This window comes from Canis aureus, chromosome 21 (genome assembly GCF_053574225.1).
Source record: "Canis aureus isolate CA01 chromosome 21, VMU_Caureus_v.1.0, whole genome shotgun sequence".
NCBI classification, from domain to species: domain Eukaryota; kingdom Metazoa; phylum Chordata; class Mammalia; order Carnivora; family Canidae; genus Canis; species Canis aureus.
This window is the reverse complement of record NC_135631.1, coordinates 22,540,750-22,556,838: the sequence shown is the minus strand read 5'-3', so window position 1 is coordinate 22,556,838 and position 16,089 is coordinate 22,540,750. Positions and strand designations below refer to the sequence as shown.

The following is a 16,089-nucleotide window of genomic DNA, read 5'->3' as shown; positions in this document are numbered from 1 at the left end:
TGCCCTGCAGAACCAGGCCCAAAGATGTGTTGCATCTGCCCAAGGCCGTAGCCCCAGGACACTCTTCTGAGCAGGTCAGGGTCCCAGAGGGTACTGAAGAGTGGCCAGTCCATGACACCCACCACTGGTCCTCTTCAAGGAGAGCATTATAGCTGACTGTTGGCTTTGAGTCTCTATTTGGGTTTCTTTGATCAGTGTCAGGGGAAAACTGAGAGGCAGAAAGAGTGACCAACTCAACTAAATGTTGGCAGCAGAATGCCAAACAAGATGATTTTCTGAACATATTTGAAAGCTCTCCTCTAGAGTAGCTGGGCAAATTCCCAAGGATTAGGGCCACCGAGCATGATTCCCAAGGGCCTCCGTCCACTGTAGCTCCCCCAACGTATTGTAGAGATGCCAGCTGTATCCAGACCTCTGATTGTACCCCTTCCTGTCCACAGTCCCAGGGGAGGAGCCTCTCAGTCCATGTGTGCTCTTGAAGTGCTGCCATTTAATCATGGAGGTAGCATAAATAGAAGCTCTCATTTCACAGAAGAAGAAATCAGGACCGAGAGAGTTAAAAAAAAAAAAAAAATTGAACCAAGGGGAGTCAAGGTTAGAATCCCAGCCTTTGGTTCCCTGCACACCGTGCTCCCCACACAGTACTCCTCTCCAGGCTGCTGCTAAAAGATCAGGAGCCCTTTCTGTGGTCCTGCTGGAGAAGCCTGGGAAGGCCAGAGAAGGAGGTGGGAAACCTTCTCTGTTAGACCACTGATCTTACAGAGCAAAGCCAGTCAAAGACGTTCCGTGAAGGTGTCAGTGTGGAAAGGAGAGCTCCCTGGGCCCACAGCACCCCCACACCCCTGCTGTTAGATGGTTTCGGGTTCTCCCTTCTAGGCCTCCAGATCACAGCCTCCCCAGGAGTTGTCAGCAGGAGGGCTGGAGGGCTGGGAGGTTGTGGGGAGGAGCAGCGGGGTGGTGGTATCATGCACGTCAGCTACGCCTCTAGTTTCTGAGCACAGTCTTGCTCTTTGGACTTGATAGAAAGGACTCCTGGGGGCAGATCGAGGCTCGTGGTCTTTGTTTCCCCACTGGGCCTAGATTTGAGCTCTGTCCACAGCAGAAGCTCAGGATCTGCTGGTGCATGATGGGAACGTGCCCTGTACCGCACCTGCCTGCCTTTCCAGCCTCCCCAAGAAACAGGTCAACCACACGTATGAAAGGCTCAAGGAAGGGCCTGGCTCCTTTGGTTACCTGGGCCTGCTACGGGTGACAGTAAAAGTAAAGCAAGAGCAGACCTGCTGTTTATAAGCGTGGGGGTAGAGGTGAGGACTCTGTCCCCAGAGGTATGTTAATTAAAAGCTGAGAACCTGCAAAAGAACTTATGTTTAAACCCCACCTCCCCTCCACATCTACTCTGCTTCATCCCGATGGTGGCTTTTGTTGCAATAAAAGCCTTTTGATTTCCCCCCCTGAGCCTTTATTAATGAATTTCTAGCCAGAGCTCACAAACGTGAAGGATGAGCCTGGCTCTCATGCACACACTTGCACACATGGACCCTTTGCACATGAGCCCAGACACCCCCCCCCCCCCCGCGTCCCCTCCTTCATCGAAAGCAGTGTTTCTCAAGAGATGAACCCTTAACCCGTCAGAGCTTCCACGGGCCCAAAGTGCCTAATGAAAACCAGAGCTACCCTTGAAGCACTCCTGATGCCGAACGAGTCCCCCGAGCTGTTTCAGTCTACGCCCTGGGCTCCAAATGAGCTCAGTCCAAAAACAAAGCTGGGGTGCATTAGCTCCTTGGCCTGGTCTTGTCCCCCCCACCCCCACCCTCCCCACCCCGGGGCTGCCGTGTTTGTTCTCCGCTGGCACTCTGATGGGCTGCAGCGGGCCCTTCTCCCCTGCCCGACAGTCAGGGCCCTCGGGAAGCTAGAGAGGGGTTCGGTGGCAGGATGCGGAGGGCAGTGCTGGGTACCAGCCTCCGCCCCCGACAGCTCAGGGGCTCCCAGGTGAAAGCCACCAGTGAGAGCTGGCAGGAAGCAGCGAGGCATTGGTCTGGCAGGCCCTTGAGAAAACAGTATTGCATTATTGTCACCATTAATAATAGGCCTTTATTTGAGCCTTGCAAGGACAATGCGCCAAACAAGGCTGAGAGGAAGAAACCGTCCCTGCCGGGGGCCTCGTAATCTATCAAGGCGAATGGAGGAAGAGACAGGACCGGGGCGGGGGGCTGTCGTGCGGGCCGGGCCGCCGAGACATTTCCGAGTCGCCGGAGGGACGGGTGGAAGACACCCCACGGCCTCCCTGTGGCAAGAGCACCGCGTCCGGGGCCGCTGAGGACTGCGAGGAGGGCCCAATCTTGGCCCCGACGCAGCAGCGCGACCCCGGGCGCCTCCGCTGCAGGGGGGGCCTCCGGTCGGTGACGGTGACCGCGGAGGACAGGCCCGTCGCCCGGCCCGGGGCTAATGCCCGCCGCGAACAGGTGGCGAGAGCGTTGGTGGACGAGGACTCGCCAGGAGCGGAGCCGCGCCCCGCGGAGCGCACCTGCCGTCCGCTGGGCCTCGGTGGCCCTCGGTGGCCCTCGGTGCCCTCCGTGCAGGAGCCGCCCCGGGAGCCAGAGGCCCGCGCCTGATTGCTCGCGGGGCCCGGCTCCCCGTACCGGGGGTGCGGTGGTATTTGGGCTGGAGGGGGCTGAGGAGACCGGGCCCCCCCGGCGCGTCGGAAGTGGCGCTGGCCTCCAGAAAGGCTGGCAGCCGGTCGCTGCAGCTGTGTTGCAACAAGCCTGATTTAATTTGGGGGGTGGTACAGACGGCGCTGTGTGGTGTTTGTTAAAAGCCAGAAGAATGCAGCTTATTCACCAGGCTGTGAAAATGGCTGTGCCTCGGGTGGGGGACGCCAGAGGAGAATGTGTGATAGCATTTTAAAAGAGTGAAAATGCTGATAATTATAAATTTATCATCATGCCCATTATGCATGCGATCTAAGTGGATTAACTCCTTACAGCTGAGGAAGCATCAGGTTTCTGGAGGCCTCGTTCCTCCCAGGGCTTATAATTCCCTTCTGACCTCTCTGTTAATCTGTAAAATGGGAATCTCCTTATTGTCAATAACCATTGTCTGTCACAGTCCTTTTATCACCACTTTGGTTTCTTGGAAATAAAAACCTGGCAGGAAAAAAAAACAAAAAAAAAAGTACGTCTTCTCCCATAATGCAATTGGTATAAACCCAAAAAACATTGGAGAGGGGAGAAAAACAGGCCACTTACTGGAATCCTATGGTAAATGGTTTTGTAAAGCAGAGAGGCATCTGTATATTTATCTTTTAGGTCTGTCTGGATTTTTCATATCCACAACTATTGCACTGCGCTCTCGACCATTCTGGCAGCATTTCTTGTTTTCACATTCGCCTCTGTCTTTCCTGTAGAAAATCTTTCAGGTTGTTGAAGCTAGTGAGAGAGATCGAGAAGGAAAGCAAGAGTCGAGATCGGGAACCCCGGTGTCCCCTCAGCTCTGACCTCCTCTCCTGTGTGGCCTCGGGCAGGACGCTTGGTCTCCGTGGGTGTCAGTTTTAACATCAGTAAAACGAGGGATTTGAAGAGTTAAGAAAAATCCATGAAAGGAGTAACTATTATGGAATTCTTCCAAGGAGGCAGTGCTGGGCCCAGTGTCCATTTAGAAGAACTGTTACTCCCTTCTTATCAGTGCAGATGTATCCCTTGAAAGGTGCAGGAGCGTTTCTGGACAGCGTTGTCGGGAAGAAACTTGATCTGGGAATTCTTTGTCCTCGAGGCCCTGGCACGGTGGCGTTCGCCGACCTGTCCCCTTGGGAGACCCCCTCATTGAATTACACCGCCATCAGCAGTTGGGACCTGGACTATGTATTATTCAGGAGACAGCACACGGCCCTGCAAGTGCAGGTACTTTATCAGCTGGGATCAGATGTGTTATTGCATTCAGAAAATCCTCATTGTGTATTCGGCTTGTTTCTGCTCCCTGTTCCACTTGACCACGGTCCTCATCAGCTCCCAGGGCCTCCGGGGATTTCGCAGAGACACCTCAAAGTGCTTGTGAATCTGCACCTGAGCAGGAGAACCATCAAATGCAATCTCTCCAAAGCTTTACGTTTAGCAGAGATCTTTTTAAGTTCTTTAAAAGAAAAAAAAGAAAAAAAGAACTTGGGGAAGCTCTACTGGGGAAGCTCTCTGGGGATTCATGGACTAATCCTAGTTCTCTAGGGGTGCTGAACCTTTGAGGACAGCGGTGCACATGACCCTCTGCCCAGCCAGCCAGCTAGCTCTGAAAAGCCATGGATTGGTGACACTCAACTGCTGAGGAATCTAACCAGTCAGCAGTTTGTAAGGCTCTAGGCTGGAGCCCACCTGCCGAGAGGGAGGGAAGGAGACAGATACCCCACACATCCCTAAATGTCAAAGGGCTGAATTTGCACATGCCCAGACGAAAGAGGTTTGCTTGTTTCTGGGAAGGACTGGAACTGAGCTGGGGAGGACTTTATAGCCTGCCCTCCCTGCAAACAGAAATCTGTTCATCTTCCAGAAGTTTCTGTGGTAGTTCTTGCCCCATTTCCCAGACTGCTTATAGGGTTTTAGGGGTTGCCAGCTGCATGATCTTTCTTATCTCACCCACCTTGTTCCTGCTGTGACATCACCACACCTGATTCAAACCACAGCGGTAGAATCTGACCCACCCATCCTCATTCAGGCTCAAAGATGATGCCAGACACATGGGACCTCACTAGAGACGATGGGTGGGAGAGCAGAGGTTGAGCTGGGATAGAGAGACCCATCAGGCTGTTAGACCAAAACGCTAATAGGCCTGACACCAGTAACAGAATAATAGCTATAATTGACGATAGCAAACGCACTGAGTGCTTGGACTTTGCCAAGCATATGTTAAGCTGTTCACACGTAAGATAATGTGCACAGAGCAATGCTGTGTGTGTTTACACAACCAGGTATATAAGCATATGGTAATGTCCCCCCACCCCCACACATACACATCACAGCCTTCTTGATAAGCACACTCCATAGAGTGTCTTCTAAGTGCTGTGCAGACTCTAGCTCCTGACCACCCGAAGAGGCAGGTGCTTTTGTTATTTCCCGTTTGACACGTGATACCAAAGCACTGAGAGGCTAAGTAACCTGCCAAAGCGACACCAGATTATCCTCTGTCTTCTGCTGGGTCGTTAACTCCACCTCTGTAAACCCTTGACAGGTGTATTTTTCTCATTTGTGAAGCAGGTATGATCTTCCCTCTGCCTCCTTCTCATTGTGGGGATTAAATGGAAAATTTAATGATAAAGCAGGGCAGAAATTTGTGTTATTCCTTATTTAAGTGAGCTGTAGAGAAGGCATGTGAGGGGTGTCTAATAATGATCAATATTGGCTGAAATGAGTGATCTAGACTTACAGGCCAACATGCAGTCCATGGGTATGCCACGGGCCTTCATCTTAAACCTTGAGATTTCTAGAAGTCAATCAGAGAAAGACAGTTACATGATTTCACTCCTGTGTGGAATTTAAGAAACAAAACAGAGGAGCATAGGGGAAGGGAGGGAAAGGTAAGACGAAATCAGAGGGAGGCAAAAGATAAGAGACTCTTACTCTAGGAAACAAACTGAGGGTTGCTGGAGGGGAAGGGGCAGGAGGATGGGGTTGCTGGGTGATGGGCATTAAGGCGGGCACATGATGTGATGTGATGAATCATTGAACTCTACCTCTGAAGCTAATAATACGCTATGTGTTAATTGAACTTAAATTAGAAAAAAAAAAACAGCCAAAACCCTTTGAGATTTCTATTGGACATAATGGGTTGGGATTTTTGAGGGGAGCTCTGAGACAGTGGAGTTTTTGGATCATACGAGCAGTCTACCTGCAGGCCTTGAAGGGGAGCTAGGGGTGCTGCCCCTGGCTGGCCGGGGAAGGTGAGGCAGCGTGGCCCACGATTGGTCGGATGTGCTTTGGAGGGATTCAGTGGCCTCACGGGATTGGTAACCCTCAGGTAGAGAACGTCTCCTGGGGGTGGGGGGCGCACATCAGGGCCCATCTTGGCTAGAAGGTGGCCGCTCCTGAGTTGGCCTCCTAGGTTTTGTGACTGGATATCCTGGTGTTAGAAGGTGTGAGCTTGGCTGAGCTTGGCTTTCTTTAAAAAGAAAGAAAAAGAGTAATTGTCAGGGAGCTTTGCCGGAGGCAGTTTTGGGGGCTTTTTCATTAACAGTGATCAGAGGTTTGATTTTACAGTGTTGTCCAGTATTTTGGCCACTCACTTCATGTGACTGAGTTTACATTTTAATTGATGTTAAATTAAGAGTTTATATCCTCAGGTGCACGAGCCCCATATGGAGCCCCCGTAGACGAAGTGACTGGTGACCATGACGTCAGACTGCATAGATATAAGATATCATCATTACAGAAAATTCTAGCTGGTAGCATATTCTTCTGGGTATAAGACGGCAAGCCTGCTCCTTCCTAGGTTGACTTCTGTGGCCCCTTCTAGCCCCAAAACTCTACTCCGTCTCTCGGAGTCCCACAGGACTCCTGGAGGCCTAGTTGCTCCTCTGAGTTGCTTTTTCATAAGCACCAATTCTAAATGCTTCCGTCATGCTTTTGCTGCCTATGCCATAGACCCAGGTCTTCTGCAGACACACGTGGCTCTCGGGCTCATTTTCCTTGCACTTTTCTCCTCCAGCGGGAGGACCCGAGGGCGTCCGTTCATTCTGGAGCAGTTGCCTTCCAGAAGGTATTCAGAATGGACTCCGCGTGTTCCAGCCAGGCTCCGCAGGTCAGTCTTACAGACCCACCTCCGTGAAAAGCCATCTTACAGGTCCAGCTGCTCTTCGTGCCAACTGTTGGGGCTCCTTTTGTGTGTGAGGAATAACAGAACTATGTTGTGTATTTTGAATTTTCTCGAATGAGTTTGTGTGTGAGCTGCTCAGCTACAGAGAAGGCCTTTGACTAGAGGGAGTAGTCTTGTGTGGGAGGGAGCTGGGCTGTGGCAGGGATGCAGGGCACCCCCAGACACCCCCGGCTGCAGACAGGGCCAAATCTGTCTCATTCTTGCAGCTGCAGGGCCCCGGCGTCCCCCCAAAGCAGGGAGCTCCCCGACCAGATGCTTCAGGATGTCGTTTCCCGTGGCCCCAGGTACCCTCCTCCCTGCTGGAGTGAGTGTGTGTGTGTGTGTGTGTGTGTGTGTGAGAGAGTTGTGGTAAGACACTGAGAAAATAGACTTCGTGAAACAGTTTTTTACTTGGGAAAGAAAAAAAAAAGAATTATTGGCGATTTTGCCTCGAGTGTTTGGAACCTGACACCAGCCTCATTTTCCAACATTGAGCCTCCAAATGTCACCCGGTCCAGGTTGCCGACACCGTGTCTCATTACCGTCTCGATTCTACCCCCCCCACCCCCCCAGTCTCCTTTTCCCAACAAACCCCTTACATCTCGAAGGTCAGAACCCCGGACAGCTTTTTACACAGCCACCATATGGTGTTTGCTTTAGCATAGATCCACAAATGATGTGTTATTATAGTGGAGGTGCAGAAAATTATATGACAAAACCGGGTTTGTTTCTTTGCTAGAAACCCAAGGCTGAAATACTGCAGTCTTCCTTCAAGCCTGGCTCAGAAGACGAAAGGGAGCCTTTCCCAGAATTAGGGGGCATTCACCAGGGACCAGAGGGGAAAAAAAATAACATTGTGCTGGTCACTAGGTTCTGGGCTAGTGGTTTATTTTCTGTCTGTATTTTATTAAATTCTCGTTCTGTTTCTCGTGCAACTCATTTCCACCTCTAGCTGTCCGCCTGCCCCCCCCCAGGAGGTTGTAACCTGGCTGTAGTATGAGTGTGCAATTATAAACTGACAGTAGTGTGGGCATCAGAGCTGAGACTCATCCGTTGGATCTCACAAAGGAACGGGAGTGGAAATGAGTGTTGGGTGAGCGCCAGGGTGTTTGGCAAGGACTTAATGCCCACCCAGTGGATTATACCATTTTGGGCGGAATGGTGATGTCCCGTGGATTGGATTGGTCCTAAAGGAAATGATCAGGAGTTGGGTCTTACTTATGAAGGCACTGGGATGTCCTGGAGGCCAGTATGTGGGATCACAGTATTTTCCCCCCTAACTATGGCTTCTGGGGCAAGACTTGTGGACAATGGAAAGAACTTACCTAATTTCTACCTCATTTTCCTCACCTTTAGAAAAGTGACTTGGAGCCACACAGGAGGTTAGAAGGATCTTGAATCCCGACCACCTGTTCCTCTGGTCTGAGGAGACCATACCCCAGACTTCCTGGAATGCTCTGCTATGTGCATCTATCCTTCTTATTTCTCAGCACAGAGGAGGGGAAGGTGAGAAAGTCATGCGTCAGTTTAATAGTGAAGCCAAGTGGAGTCAAGACCCTCTCTCCTGGCCCTTAGGTCAGAGGTCAAGTTTGAGTAAAGGACATGTTGATGAAAAATAGTTTGAGAACTTGACATGTTGAATTCAACTTGAGCAGACCCCCGAGTTTCAGTTTTCTCATCTGCAGAAAGGGTTCGTTTTACTTGCCCTATTTGCCTGAAAAAGGAATAATATGGTGCTACCTATGGAAGTACTTTGTATGATTTTATATCCGTGTTGTCCAGAATGGTAGCCACTAACCACACGTGGCGACTTAAAGTAATTAAAACTAAATGCAAGGAAAAATTTAATTCCTGATATTCACTGGCCTTACTTAAGCGCCCAGGAGCTAGTGGGTGGCTCAGTATGGCTAGTGGCCACTGTATTCGCCAGTGCTGGTGTATACCAGAAGGAATGGGGGCTTGGCTTAGGGTCCTGAGGGTTAGTATGGGGACTGGGGACTCGATCCAGACTCTGTTGGTCGCCAGCCATAGGACTTGGGAGGTGACCTCGATTTTCTGAGCCTCTCTCTGCTTCCTCATCTGAAACATGGAAAACATAACCGTACCCTCCTTACAGGGTAGCCGTGAGGGTGTAGTGGAATTGTGTCTGCCAAACAGCTCAGTGCCTAGTACTTCCTAAGTGCTCCTGTGACTTCTTATTGCTTCAGTCATGATTTGTTAAGCTGTGGTGCTGTCACTCCACTGCTACACCGTGTGGGAAAATCCACATCTACACGGTCCACACCCTTCTGACCTACGTAAGGAAGGAAGGAAGGACAGATGAACTTCTCCAAGGTGGTGTTGAGCGAGGGAGTGTGGTCTCTTAAGGCCAAGGGGGTGATGCCTGGACAAGGCAGTTTTGTTCCAAGTGCCCCCAGTGCCAGGGAAGTAGCTGTTCTTTGGGAGAGTAAGAAAGCGGGGGATTCCTTGCAGTGGGTGGGGAGGGAGGAAGAAGCTGAGGATAACCATGGGCTTTTGGCATCCTCTGTGGCTCCCCTGGAATCAGGGCGGCTATTTCACTGGGCTGAGCTGAGCTGCATGTGTGCAGTAGGCCCGGGTCGGGGCAGTGGCCATATACGGGTGGTGCTCCCAGTCCTTCTGCAGGAAGGGAGTGACGAACCCCAGGCCTCTGCTGTCCCCCAGACCAGGTGCCACTGATGACATGAGAGACTGGCAAGCCTGCTGTCACCTGGGAGGAAAGATGACCAGCTGTTCTCCCCCAGCATGGGGATGGGTGATAGCTGGGGAGTCGGGGAGGGAGCTCGGGGCCAGCGCTAATGGGAGGTGGGAGGTGGCGCGTGGGAGCCCCTTTCCTGTGGACGGAGGGGTGGGGTCAGCCCTGAGCTGTGCCTGGGCCAGGTGACGCCACCTGGAAGGAGGCAGGAGAGGACCAGGTGTGCAGGTCTGGTCACCAGGTAAGCTCCCTGGAGATTACCTCAGCTCTCGTGGCCCCGCTGGCTCTAGATTAGGGAGGACTCTTGTGGTTGTAAGTCATAAAAAACACCTTTGAGTATAAGGTAAAAATGCGAAAGGAAAAAGGGTTTTGGAAGCAGGATGTGAGCCTTGGGATGTGCTGGGACCAAGGTGTGGCAGGATGCGCCCCCACTCCTTTTCTCCCTCCCTCTCTCCTTCTTGCTTTCCTCTCTCCATGGGCTTCTTTGGAAACAGGGGCACAGTTGGGGGTTGGGGCTGGGGGTGTGTGCCCCAAATGCACACCTTAGGAACCTTTCTCGGTTCCCTTTCCAATTCTCTGGGATGGGTCGGTGGTCCCGTGGCCCTGGGTCAGGCTATCCAAATGGTACCTCCCGCTATGACTGAGGAGGGCTAGTTAAGCTGTGGTCATTAAGAGCTGCCCAGACACCCCAAAAGGTGCCTGTTCCTAAGGGGAAGTCAGCTCCTGCTAGAGCAGAGATATGGCCCCTTCAAGGAACGACCCAAAGGAGGTGGGGAAATGTGAAGATTTGGGAAGGGGCTCGGGTCTCTGACCCCTCGACTGGCTCCACTTACCGTCTCCCAGGCATGCAGTCATGGGGCTCTGGCTTGGGGACCTGCCGTATTGGGTGACCTTCCTTTCAGTTCACCTCCTTGCATCTCCACAGCCAGGCTTCTCTTCCTCCTAGGCTCCCGAAGCCCAAACTCAGAGCCACCATGTGGGACTGACCATCGGTGTTGGTTCTCTCATGAGAGTCTCCCCTTCCCCGGGTGGGCAGTGAGCCCCGTGATGGGGGGCAGGTGCAGGGGGGGAAGAGTCTCCCCTTCCCCAGATGGGCGGTGAGCCCCGTGATGGGGGGCGTGGGGGAAGACGAGGCTCAGATCCCCAGTGCCCCACACACTGACCCTGTGCACGCCCAGAACGGGGTGGGCTGAGAGCTGCTCCTGCACCGGCTCCTGAGTTCCTGTGCACACAGGCCCGAGAGCAGCATCAGGAGCCCCCTGGGTCCCTTTTCACCTTCCAGACTACCGCTGTGCAGGCTGCAGCAGGTCACCCCTCCTTTTATCACAGGCAGCCTCGTGGTGTTCTTCCGTTGTTCGTGGGGACCACTGTGTCCTCCACTGCACTCTCCGTTCCTGGCGCGGGTACCGTGTATCTGCGTACGGCTTCATTGGAAAGACCGCATTTGCATTGTGCTTGGTCCCGGGGGGTGGGGGGAACGAGTCAAGGAGTCTTACAGAAATGCGTCGTAAGACCGCGTGTCCCTCGTGGCCCAGAGCACCTGACACCCTGCCGGGCACCCCTGCGGATGCCTGCTGCACTGTGGCCCAGGGGAAGGCAACAGATGGGGTCCTGTCAACAGAGCCGGGCACCCAGCGTCCCCTCGGGGTTGGGGAAGGCTGTGGGGTGTCTGTGGCGTTCCTGGCTGGGACTGCGCATGTCCCGTCCCCGCCCCCCTTCACCAAGAGCTCTGCTCCTCAGCCTTGGGCTGTCGCACAGGCTGAGCAGAAATAGTGTCGGGCTGTCTCGCAGGCCTCGCCCTTCACCCAGGCATGATTCACTTGGGAGTGATGCGCTCCCACGCCCACTGGCAGCCGCGCCCCCTCTATTTTGGTTTGGGTGTCCTAGGAGGAGGGAGGAGCCAGTCTCCTGGCATCCAAGAGGCTCCCCCCACCTCCGCCTGCCACAGCCAGGCCAGGCCCTGCTCCTAAGCCAGGGTGGAGCGCTCAGCTCTCAGCCCACCCGCTTCTGCCTGCCCGTCTGGGGGCACCTGCCCGCCTTCCCTTCCTCTGTGGCCTCACGTCAGGGCTTCTGAAGGAGGGGTGAGCGTAGACATCAAGACGTGTTCTTGGGGGGCACCTGGGTGGCTCAGTCCGTTAAGCGTCTGCCAGTGATCGGCAGTCTGCCTGAGCGTCTGCCAGCTCAGGTCATGATCTTGGGGTCCTGGGATGGGATCAAGCTCCATATCGGACTCTCTGCTCAGTGAGGAGTCTGCTTCTCCCTCTGCCTCTGTGCTCTCTCTCCCTCTCCCCCTCTCTTTCAAATAGACAAAATCTTTAACCAAAAAAAAAAAAAAAAAAAGAACATGTACTTGGATGTCAGACCGGTGTGAACCTGGCTCTGCCCCTAATGAGCTATGTGACCTTACAAGTCACTTAGCCTCTCTGGACCTCAACGTCCTCACCTATAAGATGGGGGTGGTGGTATCCACGTCTCCAGGTTATCCCGAGGATCAAGTGGGCAGAAGGCGGTCGGTACAGTGCCTGACACGTGGCAGGGTCACAGTAGTGGCAGCTGATGTGCATGCCGCAGAAGGAAGCTTGCAGCCGCTGTTGTCCCTCTTTGACGGGGCATCTCCACCACGGCTTCTGGGGTTTGGGAGGAATCGACGTGGAGGCTGGAAGGATGAGGTGCTGTGCCATGACTGTTCACCGTCTGCAGCCGGCCCCCTCTCCCCTCTCCCAGGACTCAGCTTCATCGCCATGTGGGCAGAGAGCTGACCTCAGGGGTCATTTGAGAAATGGTTTCCGTTGGCCAGAACCCCATCACTTGACGTCTGTGAAGCCCATGCTTCCTTGGACCGGGAAGGATGGGAATCTGGATTCACATCTGTCCTCACTTAGTTCAACCAGCGCTTGCTGTCTGTGTGCCACATGCCAGGCGTTTCCCTGGGTGCCGGGAAGGAATCCCCTGCCCCATGGGACTCACAGTCTGGGAGCCCTAAGTGACGCGCAAGGCCTGTAAGGAGACCCGGAGAGACCTCTCTTGCACCGACACCTTCGGTGCCCCCCTACTGCCCCGAGATGAGATGCAGGCTCCCTGCCTCCACTCCCCTTGCCAGCATCCGCTGCCCCACGCTCTCATGAACGCCTGCCCCTCACACCCTCTCTCCTTTCTGTCGGCGGCCGTGCCCCCTGGTCCATGTATACCTGTTGACATGGGTGAGGCCTCGTCCTCCCCGCCACACTGTGTCCTTTTGTGGACTGATTTAAAGTCTTACCCACTTGGAGGTTTTTGGTGTAAAACTCGTATTTCACCAGTGCTGTGTGGCTTTTTCCGTTGCTCCTTGGTGCCTCGGTAACACTAGGCTGGCCACAGCTGCACCCCTCGGGCTGGGCATGCTGGTCCCTGGGGGACAGAGCATGCAGGCCCGGGGTGCGGCTGGGCTTCCCGCGGTGGTTCCGCAGCAGCCCCAGGGGCCCCGACGCCGGTCCTTGGCCAGCGTTCACAGGCACACGGGTCACAACCACCTCTGCAGCGAGTGCACGCTGCCGGTATCTGATTTTTCTGTGATGCATCAGTTTTTACAGTCTTAAGGAGACGTCCTATCGTGAGGACTTCAGGGGACTTTGCTGAAGACCCCCCCCCCAAATCAACATTGTGCTTTTTTAAAAAGTTGTATGTCTGCATTCATCTATGCAAACCACACTTGTGAACTAAATTGCTTGTTTCACTCTCCTAAGGAACCTTTCTGGAATGCCCTGAGGGGGGATATTGTGTGCCTTCTCGGTCCCTCTGAAGGTAGAGCCACCCCTGAAGTGGACTGGGCCGTAAACCCACACTTTTTTAATAATTCCTACTCTGAGTAACAGCCGTTCTGGCTTCCAGGAATGTGGAATGGAAATGAAGTCGTAATTAAAGGAAGTGAGGAAGTTTCTTTTCTTTTCTTTCTTTTTTTAAAAAGATTTTATTTATTCATGCATGAGAGACACACACACACAGAGAAGCAGACACAGGCAGAGGGAGAAGCAGGCTCCATGCAGGGAGCCCGACGTGGGACTCGATCCCGGGACTCCAGGATCATGCCCTGGGCCTAAGGCAGGTGCTAAACCGCTGAGCCACCCAGATGTCCCAGGCAGTGATTTCCTAATGGAGGTGAACCCCCAAAAAAGAATCAGCAGCCCCTCTGCCTGCAGGGATGGTTTCTCAGGGAGGCGGCTCCAAGGAGGGGGGTGGTGGTGGACGGCCCCCTTCTGGAGAGGAAACTGGCCCCAGTGTGAGCAGCTGCGGACCTGAGAGGTTCCAGCCTCGTGTGCGCTGGAGGTGACATGCACGTCACAGGGCTGCTCCCAGTCATGGTAGTAGCAGCAAGAGCTAACGTTCATGGAAGACTCGTGTCCCAGGTCCTGCCAAGCCCTCTGTGTGGACTGCTGACGGTGGCCTCCTAGGTGGGGCCCAGGTTTACCAATGAGGAAATTGAGGCCTGACGCATTGAAACCGCGTGCCCTAGTCCACCCAGCCAGCGAGGCGAGGGGGGGCGCGGGGCGTGGGGGTGACCGTTTACAGCCACGCAGCCCACCTGACGCTAACTCACGACGAAGGCCCCCGGATGGCCCTGTTTTCCCGTGTGCTTTATCAGGCTGCGTTTGGTGCCACGGGCCCAGCGGTGGATTATTCTAGTCACATGCTAAAAATGTGCAGGGTTTTCAGTCTCTTTGTGTGTCTGTGAAACTGCTGTTTATCTACTTTTCCCACAGCCAGCCCGGGCCTGCTTCCCTTTTCACTGCGAGCTTTCAAATTTCAAAGGTCAGGGGAGTCCTGATAGATTGTCCTCTTCTCCCCTAAGAGCTGTTTATTCATTTAACAACTGGAAGTGAATGAAAGAGGTGGGGGGACCCAAAAACCCCCACCACACCCCTTTTGGCCACCAGTGACGTCTCCTACATCAGCACGCTGGTTCTCTGGGCGGGCCTGGTCTGCCTGTACCCAGGCTGGTGCCAAGGGAGAAGCTGGTGGTGTTTCTGTCGGTATGTCCAGAGCTAGCGCGGGGCCTGCCGTGGGGACTGGCGCAGAAACAGAAGTGGTTTGAGAGTGACATGCGTGGGGCCGTTTTGCGTGGTTAGGTCCTGGAGCCAGTGCTTCAAATTCCATCCTTTCTGCAGACACGTCCACTCACGTCCTAGGGTACAGAAGGATCTTGGCCACAGTCAGGAGGGGTTTTCCAGGATAGTTTTGGTTTTTTTTTCTTTTTTAAGTCAGTGGAATGCCCTCCGCTGAGTCACCGAGCCGATACCTGGGGCTGGGGCGTGTCCTTGAAGAGCATCCTCCTCTGGTTGTCTCAGGGCCCCATCCTGGTCTGACCTGATGGTGTCCATGGAAGGACTTCGAGTATTCACCTTCCAGAGTCTTGTGCGAGGTGCATTTCATAAATGATTTTACTGAGTCCTCGTAGGAATCCCATAAGAGCACCAATATTCCCATTTTCACAGATAGACAGTAACAGTCTGAAAAATAGGGATGAGACAAGGGTCTGTATCCCAGGATTATTTCTGAGGATTAAATGGGGGTACTGAACCAGAAGTATTTAGCAAGCGTGCTAGAAGGCGGTAAATGCTAGGAGATGTTAGTGGTTACTTTCTAGGGGGTGGGGAGGGTCACGGGTGAGGGAAGTGGGGTCAGGAAGGGTCAAGTGATCCACCCCGGGGCAGGAGGCTGGTCGTGGCAGAAGCAGACCTCTGTTACGCCTCTGGGTGTGGAGACCACAGCCTCCCCATCTGCAGCTCCTGGTTGGTCCTGTCCCGTGTGTGATGGTTCCTCCTAGAGGGAGAAAGCTCCACCAGCAGGCACCCTACCTCAGTCTTCAGCTGCCTCATCAGTACCTGTGAGCTGGGGTCAGGCCCTCGGGGAGGCCCCAAAAGTGACCCCCCAGGCCTCTACTTAGCAGCAGTGACCTCTTAGCTGCACTCCCCTCTTCTGGAAAATGAAGATGGTGGTTGTTGCCATCCTGTAGGGACTTTGATGAAGATTAACTGGGGTGATGCACGTGGAACCCCGTAGCTCAGGGCAGAAGCGGTGCCCCGAGGCCTGCAGTCACTAGCTGGATCTGTCGCGCGGCCTTATGACAGAGGGGACCGCACGGCTCATTTTTCCCACGAGTCCACAGCCCCAACCCCCCCCCCCCCCCCCCCCCCCCCGCCAGGACACCAGTCCGGGTCCTTCCGTTGGGACTAATGCAGCTGCAACTGCAGAGAGCCCTCTCACAGGATTCCCACCCCTTCCGCCAGCTTCCCCCCCCACCCCAAAAAAGGAAGCACACGTGGTCGAGCAGTAGCTTCCACTCCGGGGGCGCTGCGTGGCGTGGTGCTCAGCAGCCTGATGCAGGTGTTGGCTGTGTCGCTGTCCCATCACTACCGCCCCGTGGCAGATACTGTGCACTAAGCACCTGACACACCGGGAGAGCGTGGCGGGGTCTGACTCACAGTGACGACAGAGTACTTCACGGATCCCTGCCTGAGTGAGTCTTGGTTTCACTCATAAAAGGCAAGGCCCGCTCTTTCTGTAGTCCT

At 54.0% G+C, this 16,089-nt stretch overlaps 1 protein-coding gene across 3 annotated transcripts in view; it reads left to right on the top strand.

Moving 5' to 3' along the window:
* ABTB2 (ankyrin repeat and BTB domain containing 2) overlaps positions 1-16,089 on the top strand; it is a 165,652-nt gene that overhangs the window by 78,549 nt on the left and 71,014 nt on the right. The window lies entirely within an intron of this gene.